The 13,718-nt window shown below is 42.9% G+C and overlaps 1 protein-coding gene and 1 long non-coding RNA gene across 2 annotated transcripts in view; one reads left to right on the top strand and one right to left on the bottom strand.

Moving 5' to 3' along the window:
- Fcho2 (FCH and mu domain containing endocytic adaptor 2) overlaps positions 1–13,366 on the bottom strand; it is a 105,956-nt gene extending 92,590 nt beyond the window's left edge. The window contains exons 1-4 of the mRNA XM_052159974.1: positions 13,233–13,366; positions 12,884–13,071; positions 12,398–12,574; positions 10,195–10,297 (exon numbers count right to left, since the gene is read on the bottom strand). The gene's annotated coding sequence lies outside the window, so the exon portion shown is untranslated. The remainder of the gene's footprint in view (positions 1–10,194; positions 10,298–12,397; positions 12,575–12,883; positions 13,072–13,232) is intronic.
- LOC127666966 (uncharacterized) lies at positions 6,723–7,163 on the top strand. Its single transcript, XR_007973751.1, has 3 exons — positions 6,723–6,865; positions 6,907–6,999; positions 7,082–7,163. It is a non-coding gene; the product is annotated as an uncharacterized LOC127666966 (long non-coding RNA).
- Positions 13,367–13,718: the final 352 nt, after the last annotated feature.

Genomic DNA, 13,718 nt, shown 5'->3' with positions numbered 1-13,718 from the left:
TGTTCTAGAAGAGGAAAGGCCTTGAGTGGGGAGCCACTGGAATGCCTTAGAGTGTGATTGCTTCACACACTGAGCCTGACATGTCTAACAAAATACGACTTCCTGTCACCAAATGCCAGTCACCTGACAGTTATTTGGTTAATGTTTGGTGACTGAATGGATCATTAAGCCTGTCATAAACATGTCAAGGTGGCCGAGTCCTTGGACAAGCAGTCACTCCATTCTTTTACACATGTTCTTTAATCGATGCTAATCCCATAGTTTATAAAAATACGGAGGTCTGCTTGTTGAACTTTTTACCTTAGTTTAAGTAGTTTCAAACAAATCCTTATGGGTTTGAGCACCCTTGTTGTAGAGTACCGGTTTTAGTAAAACTAAGATGAAATTGAACGGAGTATTCAAGATGGGCTTTGTCAGGAGGTGTCCTCTGGGGCTGGGGCTCAGGGCTCGAGCCTCCCATTTTGAGATGTCCTCATCAGCTTTACTTTCCCCTTCATATTTTTTTCATTATGTCTCCTCTAAACATGCTGATTTCTGGGGCGAGGCAGTTGTTCCCCATTAAATTCTTACCCAAGCATAGACATTACAGCCTGAAGCATTCCTGGCTGTTAAATCATAACTTAATGAATGGTAGCAAATGATAGAAGGAAATTTTTACATAAAATAAGCTTTCTTGGGCTTATAAAATATGGCTTACATCCAAGTTCAAAGGCCTGATGCATTAGGCAATGGACCAGGTCCACTTGTCCATTCCTCAGTATGAAGACGCCTTCTGACCAGCTGTACAGCTCAGAGCCTATTAGGCAGCACTTAGTTGCAAGACCTGTTTCCTCATAACTGCTAGTTTCCTTTCAGAGGAGTGGCTCAAAAGGAAAGCCTATTTCCCATTTGTTCTAGGTGTAATTTTGTAAATGTATTTCACTAAGTCTTCAAATGAGAGCAGCTCAGGAGAAGCTCCAGTTGACCTGTTCCCTGCTATTTCCCTCTGGAGGCGACATCCTGTAGCAGGTGTGGTACGCCTGCTCAGTAATAGCAATGGAGAAAGAGATAAGTCTCAGGAGGCACAACACAAGCAGATCTCAGAAATCTGCAATTCTCTTGGCTTTTTTCCCTACTCAAGAACAAGCATTTTGGAAGCTAACACTTTATGCAAAACAAAGAAAAGCAAAGGTTTAGCAGACAAGCCAGGCAGGCTGCCCTGTGAAGGCTGAGGGGTGGAAACAAGCCCTGGGGAGAATTAAATGTAACCTGCACAGCTGCCTCTGCTCTGATGGTGCAGCCAGGCCACATCTCAGGTGAACTTGGGACCGGCAGCCATTAGAGGTGGCATCATCCCTCCCTCTGGAATGAGATGTATTTTCCCTGAGGGCTCCCTTCCCTTGCTATCTTTGGAAGACACATAAACACCTGACAGGCAGGCTTTACACTGCTAGTGGCCACACAGGAAACGAAACATAGCTCTCAAAACTAAGAGAAAAGAGAGTCACAAAGGCACTGACAGCCTAAAGACATTAATGTTAACTTTAAAGGCAGAAAATGGTAAGTAAGCTAAAATTACAGATACACAAAACATATTCACAAAAATACATTGTAAGTGGAGCTAGAGAACATCATACTAAGTGAGGTAACCCAGACTCAAAAGGTGAATCATGGTATGCACTCACTAATAAGTGGATATTAACCTAGAAAACTGGAATACCCCAAACATAATCCACACATCAAATGAGGTACAAGAAGGGGGGAGGAGTGGCCCCTGGTTCTGGAAAGACTCAGTGAAGCAGTATTCGGCAAAACCAGAACGGGGAAGTGAGAAGGGGTGGGTGGGAGGACAGGGGAAGAGAAGGGGGCTTATGGGACTTTCGAGGAGTGGGGGTCTAGAAAAGGGGAAATCATTTGAAATGTAAATAAATTATATCGAATAAAAAAATTTAAAAAAAAACAAAAAACAAAAAACAAAAAAAAATACATTGTAAGAGGAAAGAATGAGATAGGAAAATGGAAAATGTTTAGACTAATAATTATTAAATACTTAATTTTAGTTCAATATAACCATGTGCAGAGTAAAGCAATTCTTGTTCTTTTTGTTTAAATGTAACTGGGCCTAATCTTCTTTAATATCCTTCACTGGTTCTCTCCTTTGCCTCATTTATATAGGGAGTAACCATCCAATTAAGCATTTGTGCAATAAGACACAATCCAATAGGAAGGAACGATGCAAGAGTCTCACTGAGGTATGTGGAACAGTCCCTGGTACACATGTGTGTTACATGAATAATGCAGCATTGTCTCAAAAGGGTGTTCTGACAGAAACGAGCCTTCCCTCCTTTGTTTTTCTTTCATGAAGGAACTGACAGGAAACTGGGCAATCCTCCTTTAGCGCAGTGGACTCAGGGAATCCAGAACAGTGGATGCCAGAATGACTCCGAGGGCTGGCTAGCTCCCTAACTGGATGAATAGCACTAGGAATTAAGCTAAAGCAGCCAAGCAAGAGGCACCATTGCCTAAGCTATGCATGGAGGAAGCAGACTTGTGATCATCTTTAAAGATCCTCTGGAGCCTGGGCAGGGATCTCAGTCTGGTTGGTATTGTTTGGATCCGGCTCCTTTCCTATGAGGCTGTGTCTGAAGACTTGGTCTCCAGTTTGGTGATGTTAAGAGACTTGAACCTTTAGTAGAAATAATTAGGCCATGGGAGCCCTACTCTTGGAAGGGATTAATGCAGGTCTCATGGGACTATATTAGTTCATGCAAAAATGGAATGTTATGGGCTGGAGAGATGGCTCAGCAGTTAAGAGCACTGACTGCTCTTCTGAAGGTCCTGAGTTCAAATCCCAGCAACCACATTGTGGCTCACAACCATCGGTAATGAGATCTGACGCCCTCTTCTGGTGTGTCTGAACACAACTACAGTGTACTTACATATAACAATAAATAAATCTTTTTTTTTTAATTGGAATGTTATAAAGTAGCCTGTGAATTCTTCCTCAGATTCTACCTACTGTGGTGCCATCTACCAAGAGGCCTGCACTACAGCCGAGCAGCTGCCTGCACTATGTTCTCCAATCTCTGGATCTCTGGGCTTGATAGGGTGTGAAGCCTGCCTGCTCTGCTGAAAGGAATCCATGCCTGATACTGTAAACCTGGTCACAAGACCATGGCTAGGGAGATCACGGGCTCTCGGAGGACCTATCATTGCTGTTTGACTAGAGGAACAGGGCATCCACTGTCTTCGGTTAGACTTTTGGATTAGAGCCGCTCTCAGCCTTGATCAGTGAAGAGACTCACAGCTGGCCAAAGTGCTGCCGATGAGCCACTGTTGAGTGCTCCGTCCCAAACGAGACGTCAGTCTCTGTGAACTCAGGAAGCACCAAGGGGCATGCGCAGTGTAAGAGCCAGACGATGGGGAGAAGTGTCATAGAATCCCTGGACTTTTTAATTCACTGTCGTAGTAGTCAGGGTTTCTATTACTGTGATGAGACACCATGACCAAAAAGCAAGTTGGGGAGGAAAGGTTTATTTGGCTTATACTTCTATATTGCTGTTTGGTATTGAAGGAAGTCAGGACAGAAGCTCAAACGGCAGGAACCTGGAGGTAGAAACTGACGATGCAGGGGCCATGGTGGGGTGCTGCTTACTGGGTTGCTCTTCATGGCCTGTTCAGCCTGCTTTCTTGTAGAACCCAGGACTACCAGCACAGGGATGGCTCCACCCACAATGGGCTGGGCCCTCCCCATTGATCACTAATTGAAAAAATTCCTTACAGCTCCATCTCATGAAGACATCGCCTCAACTGACACACCTTCCGCTCTGATGACTCTAGCTTGTGTCAAGTTGGTTAGAAAACCAGCCAGTACAACCACTGAGATTAACTAGGATCATGCAGGAATGAATTCATCAGCTATGGTTACCTGCAGGAGACGGGACCTGGCAATGTTTCATAACACAGAAGAGGAGGGCTCATGAGTCTCCATCTGTTCCTGAGGAACTGTTGGCCGTTAGTGGTTGCTAAGGGAAGGAGATTTATTTTCTTAGTGGTATAGCCATTAGTAGGTTGCCCTTGCTCCAAAATAGCCCCTAACTCGTGTTCATGCAAGCAACCCTAATTAAATAGTGGGACAGACACACGTGGGGACACATGCACTACTCTTGGCTGCCAGCTGCTGGGAGCTGTTTTAGATTTTTTTCTCTTCCATTCAGACTTTCTGTACACCCTTTCCCCCAACTTGGTCTTGCAAAGGCTTGTAATGGAAGCTCTACCGATGCTCTGCTCTTTCTCCTTTCCTCCCTCCTTCCCTTCCTTGCTCCCCCTCCTTTCTCTGTTTTTCAAGAGAGGGTTTCTCTGTGTATCCCTGGCTGTCCTGGGACTCATTTTGTAGTCCAGGCTGGGCTCGAACTCATGGATTTGCTTGCCTCTGCCTCCAGAGTACTGGGATTAAAGCCACACACTACCACCACCCAGCCTTTTTTTTATTTTTTAATTCACTGAGTTTAACCAGGAGCCTCTGCATGACTATGGGTTTGGAACTACCCGGTAGAACCTAAGGTCCTTGATAATTTGTCAGAGAAACAACAGCTTTATGTGTTATTTCAGTCCTGTATATTAAAGGACTCCTCCAATGCATGCATGTGAATTCCGTGTATCCCTAGAGTCCTCAGGATACACAACTAAACATGGTGACTGTTCCTCCCCTAAAACCTATCAGTGGGAAGGGTAGAACCTCTGAGCCCCTCTGGGATTCATGGTTGACTTCTAGACCTGGTCTTGTGGAGGCTCACAGCTGCTGTGGTTGGGACGGCATTGCTGTGCCCAGAAGACTGCATTTCAGGGTCCTTCTTAATGCCAGGCTCTTAGACTATTTCTAGCCTTACTTCCTTAACAACCCCTAATCCTTAAAAATGGTGGCAGAGATGTCCTGTTCTCCTTCAGTTAGTTCTAGCTGACCTTTTAAGTTGGGAGGCAAACAATTTAGGAACAAATGAGAGTGTTCTTCCTCCCTCCGTCTGTCCCTCCCTCCCGCCCTCTCTCCTTCCTCTCCTGGAGTTTCTTTCTTTCTTTCTTTCTTTCTTTCTTTCTTTCTTTCTTTCTTTCTTTCTTTCTTTCTTTCTTTCTTTCTTTCTTTTTCTTTCTTTTTATTAAGATTTATTTATTATATGCCAGGCAGTGGTAGTGCATGCCTAAAATCCCAGCACTTGGGAGGCAGAGGCAGGCAGGTTTCTGAGTTCGAGGCTAGTCTGGTCTACAGAGTGAGTTTCAGGACAGCCAGAGCTACACAGAGAAACCCTGTCTTGAAAAACCTATATATATATATTACTATTATATGTGAGTACAATGTAGCTGTCTTCAGACACACCAGAAGAAGGTGTCAGATCTCATAACGGATGGTTGTGAGCCACCATGTGATTGCTAGGATTTGAACTCAGGACCTTTGGAAGAGTAGTGCTCTTAACCGCCGAGCCATCTCTCTCTCCAGCCCACTCCTGGAGTTTCTTATCTCAATTGGCTCATTTTCCTCAATATTATAATCCAAATTTTTACCACAATCCTTATGTCGTGAGTCACAAAAGAAAACAATCTTTGGCAGACAACTTGAGCTTCAGTATGAAAATTAAGTGTATTTGTCTTTGAATGATTTGTTGTAAGTGAACACCACCAGAAGACGACCTATATGTATGTGGAGGTATCATTTAAGTGTTTGTCCTTCCTTGAGAGAGGCAAGACTTTGTATTGCCGTGTTGCTTCATATGCTTCCTGTACTGAGAAAATATGCCCCAGGAAATTAAATGAATTGCCTAATGTCTCATAACAAGTAAGTGGGGGGGGGGGGGGAGAGCTGTTACCAGAGCCGTGTGAGGAAGGAATGGACTGGGATCTAGGAAGGGGGCTCAGTCTGGGAATACTTGCTGTCCAAACCTAGGACCAGAGTTTGATCCCCAGAACCCACATAGACAGAGCCAAGTATAATGCTGAGTTTATAATCCCTGCAATGGAGCAAGGCCAAGGGAGGACCCCTGGGGTTGACCACTGCCCCACCTTCCATTTTCTCCTCACAAACATGCAAAGAGGTGTAGACAGCGTGCTACTGAAGTGAGGCCCTGAGCACCGAGATGGAAAGAGGGAGCGTTAAGAGGAAAGCAGGGCTGGAGAGGTGGCTCAGCGGGTAAGAGCATGGACTGCTCTTCCAGAGGTCCTGAGTTCAATTCCCAGCAACCACAGGGTGGCTCACAGCCATCTGTAATGGGATCCAATGCCCTCTTCTGGTGTGTTTGAAGATAGCTACAGTGTAAAATAAATCTTAAAAAAATAAAGAGGAAAGATAAACTTGTACCTGGTACTTTAATTTCCAAATTTTACCATATGTGTGTGTGTATAAATATATACACACATAGATATAAAGATAGATATAGAGATGGAGAGAGAGAGAGATGATTGCGTTTTGGGTTTTTGTTGTTGTTGTTCTAAAGTCTTCACATTCTCTCCATAGACTGACCTTTCCTTGACTTCCTTCCCCCTAAACCTAGATGTGATATGATTTGATATGATAGGGATATAAATGTTAATAAGGATCCCATAAAAATTTAAAGACATTTATTTACAACATCCTGTTTAAAAACTCTTTTGTCTCCTTCCTGTCAACTCTAAAGTGTAATTGTTCAAAACCTTAAAATCTAATAAAAATATAGGGCAGACCCACCCTAAACAGGACATCTGGTTATTGTCAAAAACTGGTCCCTGTGGGCTGAGGGTGCAGCTCCATGGTAAAGCACGTGCTTAGCCTGTATAAAGCTGGGAAGCGGAGGTAAAGCATGTGCTTAGTGTGTGTAAAGGTGGGAAGCTGGGGTAAAGCATGTGCTTAGCATGTGTAAAGGTGGGAAGCTGGTGTAAAGCATGTGCTTAGCATGTGTAAAGGTAGGAAGCTGGGGTAAAGCATGTGCTTAATGTGTAAAGGTGGGAAGCTGGGGTAAAGCATGTGCTTAGCGTGTGTAAAGGTGGAAAGCTGGGGTAAAACATGTGCTTAGCATGTGTAAAGGTGAGAAGCTGGGGTAAAGCATGTGTTTAGTGTGTGTAAAGGTGGAAAGCTGAGGTAAAGCATGTGCTTAGTATGTGTAAAGGTGGGAAGCTGGGGTAAAGCATGTGCTTAGCATGTGTAACGCTGGGGGGTAAAGCATGTGCTTAGCATGTGTTAAAACTGGGAAGCGGGGCTGAGGGATTCAATCCAAAGTACGAAAAAAGGAAAAAGAAAAAGAGCCTTTTTTGTAGGTAGAAGAAAACAGAAGATCCTTTCAGCCTACTGATGTTCCGACTGCCCTCCACCAAACCCTTAAGAACAACCACCACATTCTCTCTGTCACCCTCTGTAGGGAGGGCCACTCAAAGCAAATCAGAGATTCAAATGAAGGAAGTAAGGTTTGGTTATAGCTTAGTGTCCAGAGCATCTGTCCAGCTCACATGCAGCACACATGCACACACATGTGCACACACGCACACGCACATGCACAGAAATGACGTTTGGTCCTAGCTTTAAAATCCTATTGAATGACATCTGCCTTTCCTTATTGTGTTTCAAGAACATAACGTGTCGCCAACTGTTTTTTTTTGTTGTTGTTTTTTGGGCTTTTTTTCTTTCCCACAGGGCACATAAAATATAGGTTGTTTTTTTCCTTCTGCCTCCCACATGCAGCTAAAACCAGTTCTTTCCTCTATTCAAAATTGTCTTCAAATATGTCTTCTGAGAGAAGAATGTCACTCACACATATTCTTGCTACAATGTCCCTTACATTTCTCTTCTCTGCGTATTCACTGAAGGATGCAGCCCTTCACTGAGGTAGTCTAGAGCTGGGACAAAAGCCATAGCCTCTGCTTCTATCTTTTTTTGCTCTCCCCTTGCAGGTGGCCTGGTGTTGCTGTGTGCATGGCAGTGGTGGGTGTTCTGTTGCTTTGCTCCTAAAAAAAAAAAAAAAAAAAAAGCACCATCTCACCAGGCAGTAGCAGTGCAAGCTTTTAACCCAGCACTCCAGGAGCAGAGGCAGGCAGATCTCTGTGAACTCAAGGCTAGCCTGGTCTACAAAGCCAGTTCCAGGACAGCCAGGGCTACAAGGAGACACCCTGTCTTGAAAAACAAACCCACAAACAAACTGGTACATTTTCTACTTCCCACTTTGTGCGTGGGCTTCTATATTTGGGATAGGCTATATATAACTTACAGATCCAGCTCCACATTCACTCCATGAGCACTTCTTTCTTTCTTTCTTCCTTCCTTCCTTCCTTCCTTCCTTCCTTCCTTTCTTTCTTTCTTTCTTTCTTTCTTTCTTTCTTTGGATTTGGTTTTTTCGAGACAGGGTTTCTCTGTATAGCCCTGGCTATCTTGGAACTCACTCTGTAGACCAGGCTGGCCTCGAACTCAGAAATCTACCTGCCTCTGCCTCCCAGAGTGCTGGGATTACAGGCGTGCGCCACCACACCTGGCTCCACAAACATTTCTTACATCACTCCTACATGTATGAAAAGAACAGGTGAATCTTGTTCTTACAGCCAGAAGGGACAGACAAGAGAATGCATAACATAGTATATGTGAGCAGATACCTAACTGATAAATTAGTACAACATTAAAACAGGAGCCAAGACACCAGTCTAGTGTCGCATTGAAGGGCAGTACGCAAGAGCAATCGGTTCATACCCGCTGGACAGAGCTAACAATACAGCGCACTTTTCAAAATCACTGAATACCTTATGTTTTCAATGCTGAGGATCTAAGTCAGAGCCTAACTCATGTTATCAAAGTGTGCTACAGCCACCAGGCCCAGGAAGAGATCTTAACTGTTCTCACTACACACGTGAAAATGTGTGTGTGAGGGAATGCATGGTAGTCTTTCCACAATACATGGTAAGTATGTATTTTTCAAATAAAAAGTAATGTATGCCAGGAATGCTATGTACACTTCTTTTTTCTTGTTTTTTTTTAATTATTTATTTATTGAGATAGGATATCATTGTGTAGTCTGGCCTGGAACTCCAGGCTGGCCTTGAACACCCAGTAATCCAACTACCTCTGGCTTTCTCTTTATTTATTTATTTATTTTATTTTATTTTATTTTATTTTATTTATTTATTTATTTATTGAATGTATATTTGAGCACACTGTAGATGTACTGATGATTGTGAGCCATCATATGGTTGCTGGGAATTTGAATTCAGGACCTCTTCTCGCTCCGGTAGACCCAGCTTGCTCTGGGTCTAAAGATTTACATATCTAAGTACACTGTAGCTGTCTTCAGACGCACCAGAAGAGGGAGTCAGATCTCATTACGGATGGTTGTGAGCCACCATATGGTTGCTGGGATTTGAACTCAGGACCTCTGGAAGAGGAGTCAGTCTTAACCCCTGAGCCAGCTCTCCAGACCTAAAACTCACTCTTTAGACCAGGTTGGCCTTGAACTCACAGCAATCCACCTGCCTCTGCCAGGGATTAAATCCAAGCACCCACTCCCACACACCCCACTCCCCAAACCCACTATGTACCCTGTTAATCCTAGTACTCAAGAGGCTGAGGCAGAAGGATCACAAATTTGAGATTAGCCTGAGCTCCCTAGAAAGACCTGTCTCCAAAAGGCTGTGTGTGTGTGTGTGTGTGGGGGGGGGTGTTGTAATGGGGTCACTGGTAAGCACAGGCCTAATATATGTAAGGACATGAGTTCAGTCCCCACTAACGGAAATAAGTTTGTTTGTTTTTAAATAAGAAATGAGGGACCGTGTAGACAATGCTTCTGAACACTGAAATAAAACTGTCTAAGCTGCAATTTATGAGCTTTCTGTCCTTAGGGGTAGCGCCTTAACCACGTGTATGACTCAAGCTGCACAGCTGTAAAGTAGGGATAATAGTACCGACTTCAAAGAGGCACTATTATGAATCAAAACACGTAAAACTCTGAGAATAGTACCTGCAGTGTAATAAACACACCGGCCGAAAGCAGTTAAGACTACAGGGAACAAGGAAGCTATTTGGGAGAGTATATTCAGTGTAGACTTTGAGGCCGAGATGGAAGGAAAGAATCTGGTGTCTGTGGAAGAACTGCCAGGCAGAAAAGTGAGTGCAAGTTGGAGAGAATGAGGCGAAGAATAAAGCCAGGGCCAGGTGGCCTGGAGGGACCCTTCTGACAGGGGGTTTTCAGGAAAGGAATGTCAGGACCAAATGCTTACAAGGTCTATTCTTGCTGCGATGTGAAAGATGGGTTGTAGACGTGTAAGATGGCAAGGCGTTAAACATCTCCAGCACACTGTTAGATTCCAGATGCATCACATCCTAAGTGGAAAAAACAAAAAACACGGCAAAGAAAAATTTCACTAGGCTGGAGAGATGGCTCAGTGGTTAAGAGCACTGACTGCTCTTCCAGAGGTCCTGAGTTCATTTCCCAGCAACCACATGGTGACTCACAACCATCTGTAATGGGATCTGATGCCCTCCTCTGGTGTATCTGAAGACATGACAGTGTACCCATATACTTAAATTAAACAAAATCTAGAAAGAAAGAAAGAAAGAAAGAAAGAAAGAAAGAAAGAAAGAAAGAAAGAAAGAAAGAAAGAAAGAAAGAAAGAAAGAAAGTCAGAAAAGAAAAAGGAAAAAGCCGGGCGGTGGTGACGCACACCTGTAATCCCAGCATTCTAGGAGGCAGAGGCAGGTAGGTTTCTGAGTTTGAGGCCAGCCTGGTCTACAGAGTGAGCTCCAGGACAGCCAGGGATATACAGAGAAACCCTGTCTTGAAAAAACCAAATCAAAAAAAAAAAAAAAAAAAGGAAAAAGCTAGGTAATGGTGGCACACACCTTTTTTCCTAGCACTCCATAGGCAGGGGCAGGTAGATCTCTGAGTTCAAGGTCAGCCAGGTCTACAGAGTAAGTTCCAGTACAACCAGCGTTACACAGAGAATCCCTTAAAAAAAAAATCAAAAACAAAGCCCCCAAAAACCAACAAACAAACAACAAAAACAGTGGGTGAGGAAGGAAGGAAGGAAGGAAGGAAAGAAGGAAGGAAGGAAGGAAGGAAGGAAAGAATAGAGAAAGAAAAACAAAGAGACTGTCTCTTGTACCTTCTAATTTTTACTTTGTGTCAATGTTCTACATATTTAGAAACATAAACTTTAACATTAAAATAGAAATTTTACCCAGAGGTTAAAAATAATGGTGGTAGGCCTGAGGTTAAAGGATAGTGCTGTAACCATATGTACCAGCATGGTTTGGCTGCTTAACATGAAAAACATAAATATCACTAGAGAGGTGAAGAATGTATATAATAAAGATGAAAATGTTTTCCCGGGTTGCATATGTACTTCAGTGGTAGAGTTTGCCAAGCATGCATGAGATCCTTGGATCAGTTCTGAGCATGGAAAAAAAAATTATTCTTTTTTTTTTTTTTTTTACTATAATACAATCTGGTTGTTGTCAATTTTGTAAAATTATGATATAATGCTTCATTTTCTTTTTTTAAAGATTTATTTATTACATGTAAGTACACTGTCGCTGTCTTCAGACACCCTAGAAGAAGGCATTAGATCTCATTAGGGATGGTTGTGAGCCACCATGTGGTTGCTGGGATTTGAACTCAGGACCTTCAGAAGAACAGTCAGTGCTCTTAACCGCTGAGCCATCTCTCTAGCCCCAAAGCTTCATTTTCTTGATTTTTAGTTTTATTCTACTATTCTAAGCACTAAGTATATATGATATCTAAATACTCCAGCCTAGGACAATGACTCAGTGGTTAAGGACACACATACTGCTCTTCAGAAGAGCCAAGGTGGGGTCCTAGTCCCCAATCTTGCAGCTCATGCCATCTGTAGCTCTGCCCTGATGGGACCCTGGACTCTGCAGGTACTTCTTGTTTTGTACTATGCAGGTACCTCTCGCATGTGTACATTCCCACACTAAGAAAAGCCAAATCCTTAAATTTCCTGAATTGTATTTACTCATCTTTTAAATCTTTTTAAAAGGTTATCCATTTTTTAAAAAGAAAACTTGAAAATTTTATATTTGTTTTGCCTACATGTATGTAAGTATGTACATACGTGTGTCACATATGTGCCCAGACACATTGGGATCAGAAGAGGGCATCAGATCCACTGGTACTGGAGTTACAAATAATTATGAGTCACCATGTGGGCACCAGGAACCAAACATGGGTTCTTTGCAAGAACAAGTGCTCTTAACCACTGAGCCACCTCTTCAGTCTCTGATGTTTTCTTATGAGTCAAACGTATTTATTAAAACCTATGCTGTTAAAGATGTTTCACATGCATTTTATTCAATGATCAAGCTAAGGTAGACTAAAGTATCATGGTATGCCCCCAACTGTGGTACGCCGGCAAGATGGCCGGCGTCTGTGTCTCTCCAAGGTAAAAGGCTATGGCTTACATTCTGAGAAAGACGTCTCCTCTCCACACAGAGAGGTCCAAGGACTCCCACAATTTCCTCTGCTCTTAGAAGAAAGGAAGTATGAATTTTTGTTTCTGGTAAGGAGATCTTCGTCAACGATGAGTTGTGCCTCTTTGATAAGCTGATGTCTTTATTCCTGGAGTATTCTTCTGAACTCTGCATTAAGTAGTATTTCAAATTAACAAGTGAATATGTTAAGTATTCTATACTGCTAATGTTGAAAGATACCATTCATGAACTTATCTACATGATTGTTCTTTCCAAACTTTTTAAATTTGTTCAAACAAAAAGAGAAAGTTAATAAAAATAATTCATGATAATTTGTCTGGCTCCCTTCTTACCTGCTACAGAGTGACAGTTCCTTGGTCAGAACTAGTGTTTTCACCCCTCAAAACACATGTGCAAAATATTGTTTCATAGTTCCTATGATTTTGAAAAAAATTTTAAGTAAAGGTGAATTCTTACTTGTTTTCTCGAGTTTTGTGAGAGAGACGAAGGTTGGATTCCATTCAGCAGAAATTCTCCTTCTACCAGCATTTCTACATGTGAATCATCTCCGCTGGAGTGACATCTCTGCAGCCATCTGAGGTTAACACCGAAGGGGTGTCACAGGACAGACTTCCTCTTCTCTTTCTTCAGCAGCATGCTGCTTCCTGAAAAATAATTAATCGGCATCTCTTCTTACCCAAGTTGACTCCCTCAGCTTTTTGGTCACTTCCCACTACACCTCAGACCACTCGTCCAAGAATGGGACTATTTCCTGTTTGTTTGAGACAGGGCCTTTCTATGTTGCCCTGATTGTTCTAAAACTCACTATGTAGACCACGCTAGCCTTGAATTTAGAGCTATGCCTGCTTCTACTTCCAGGGTGTCGGGATTAAAGGCGTGTGCCACCATGCTGGCCTGGCCCTGCTCATGTTTCATCTGTGGCTCTGCTCTGCCTTGGAGTTATGAGCTCTGCTGGCTTCTCAGTCCCACAGCCAGTGGGTGTGACCTTCGCTCAGTGGGCAGACCTCCTTCCTCCTTAGGTCTTTTAGATTGGGAGGTATGGAACTAGCAATTCGGTTTCTCATTCTTGTTACTTTTAGTTTCTAAAAGAAGAGGCAGGAGACCTCTAGCCTTTCCTTGTCATGTTAATAATACTTGGATAGCTTGGATTTCATTTGTTACATTTATGTTCATTTTACTTTTTATTTTATTTTCTTGTAAAGATTTACTTATCATGTGTACACTGTAGCTGTACTTCAGACTCACCAGAAGAGGGCATCAGATCTCATTATGGATGGTTGTGAGCCACCAT

This window comes from Apodemus sylvaticus, chromosome 16 (genome assembly GCF_947179515.1).
Source record: "Apodemus sylvaticus chromosome 16, mApoSyl1.1, whole genome shotgun sequence".
Taxonomy (NCBI): Eukaryota; Metazoa; Chordata; class Mammalia; order Rodentia; family Muridae; genus Apodemus; species Apodemus sylvaticus.
This window is presented reverse-complemented; position numbering and strand designations above follow the sequence as displayed.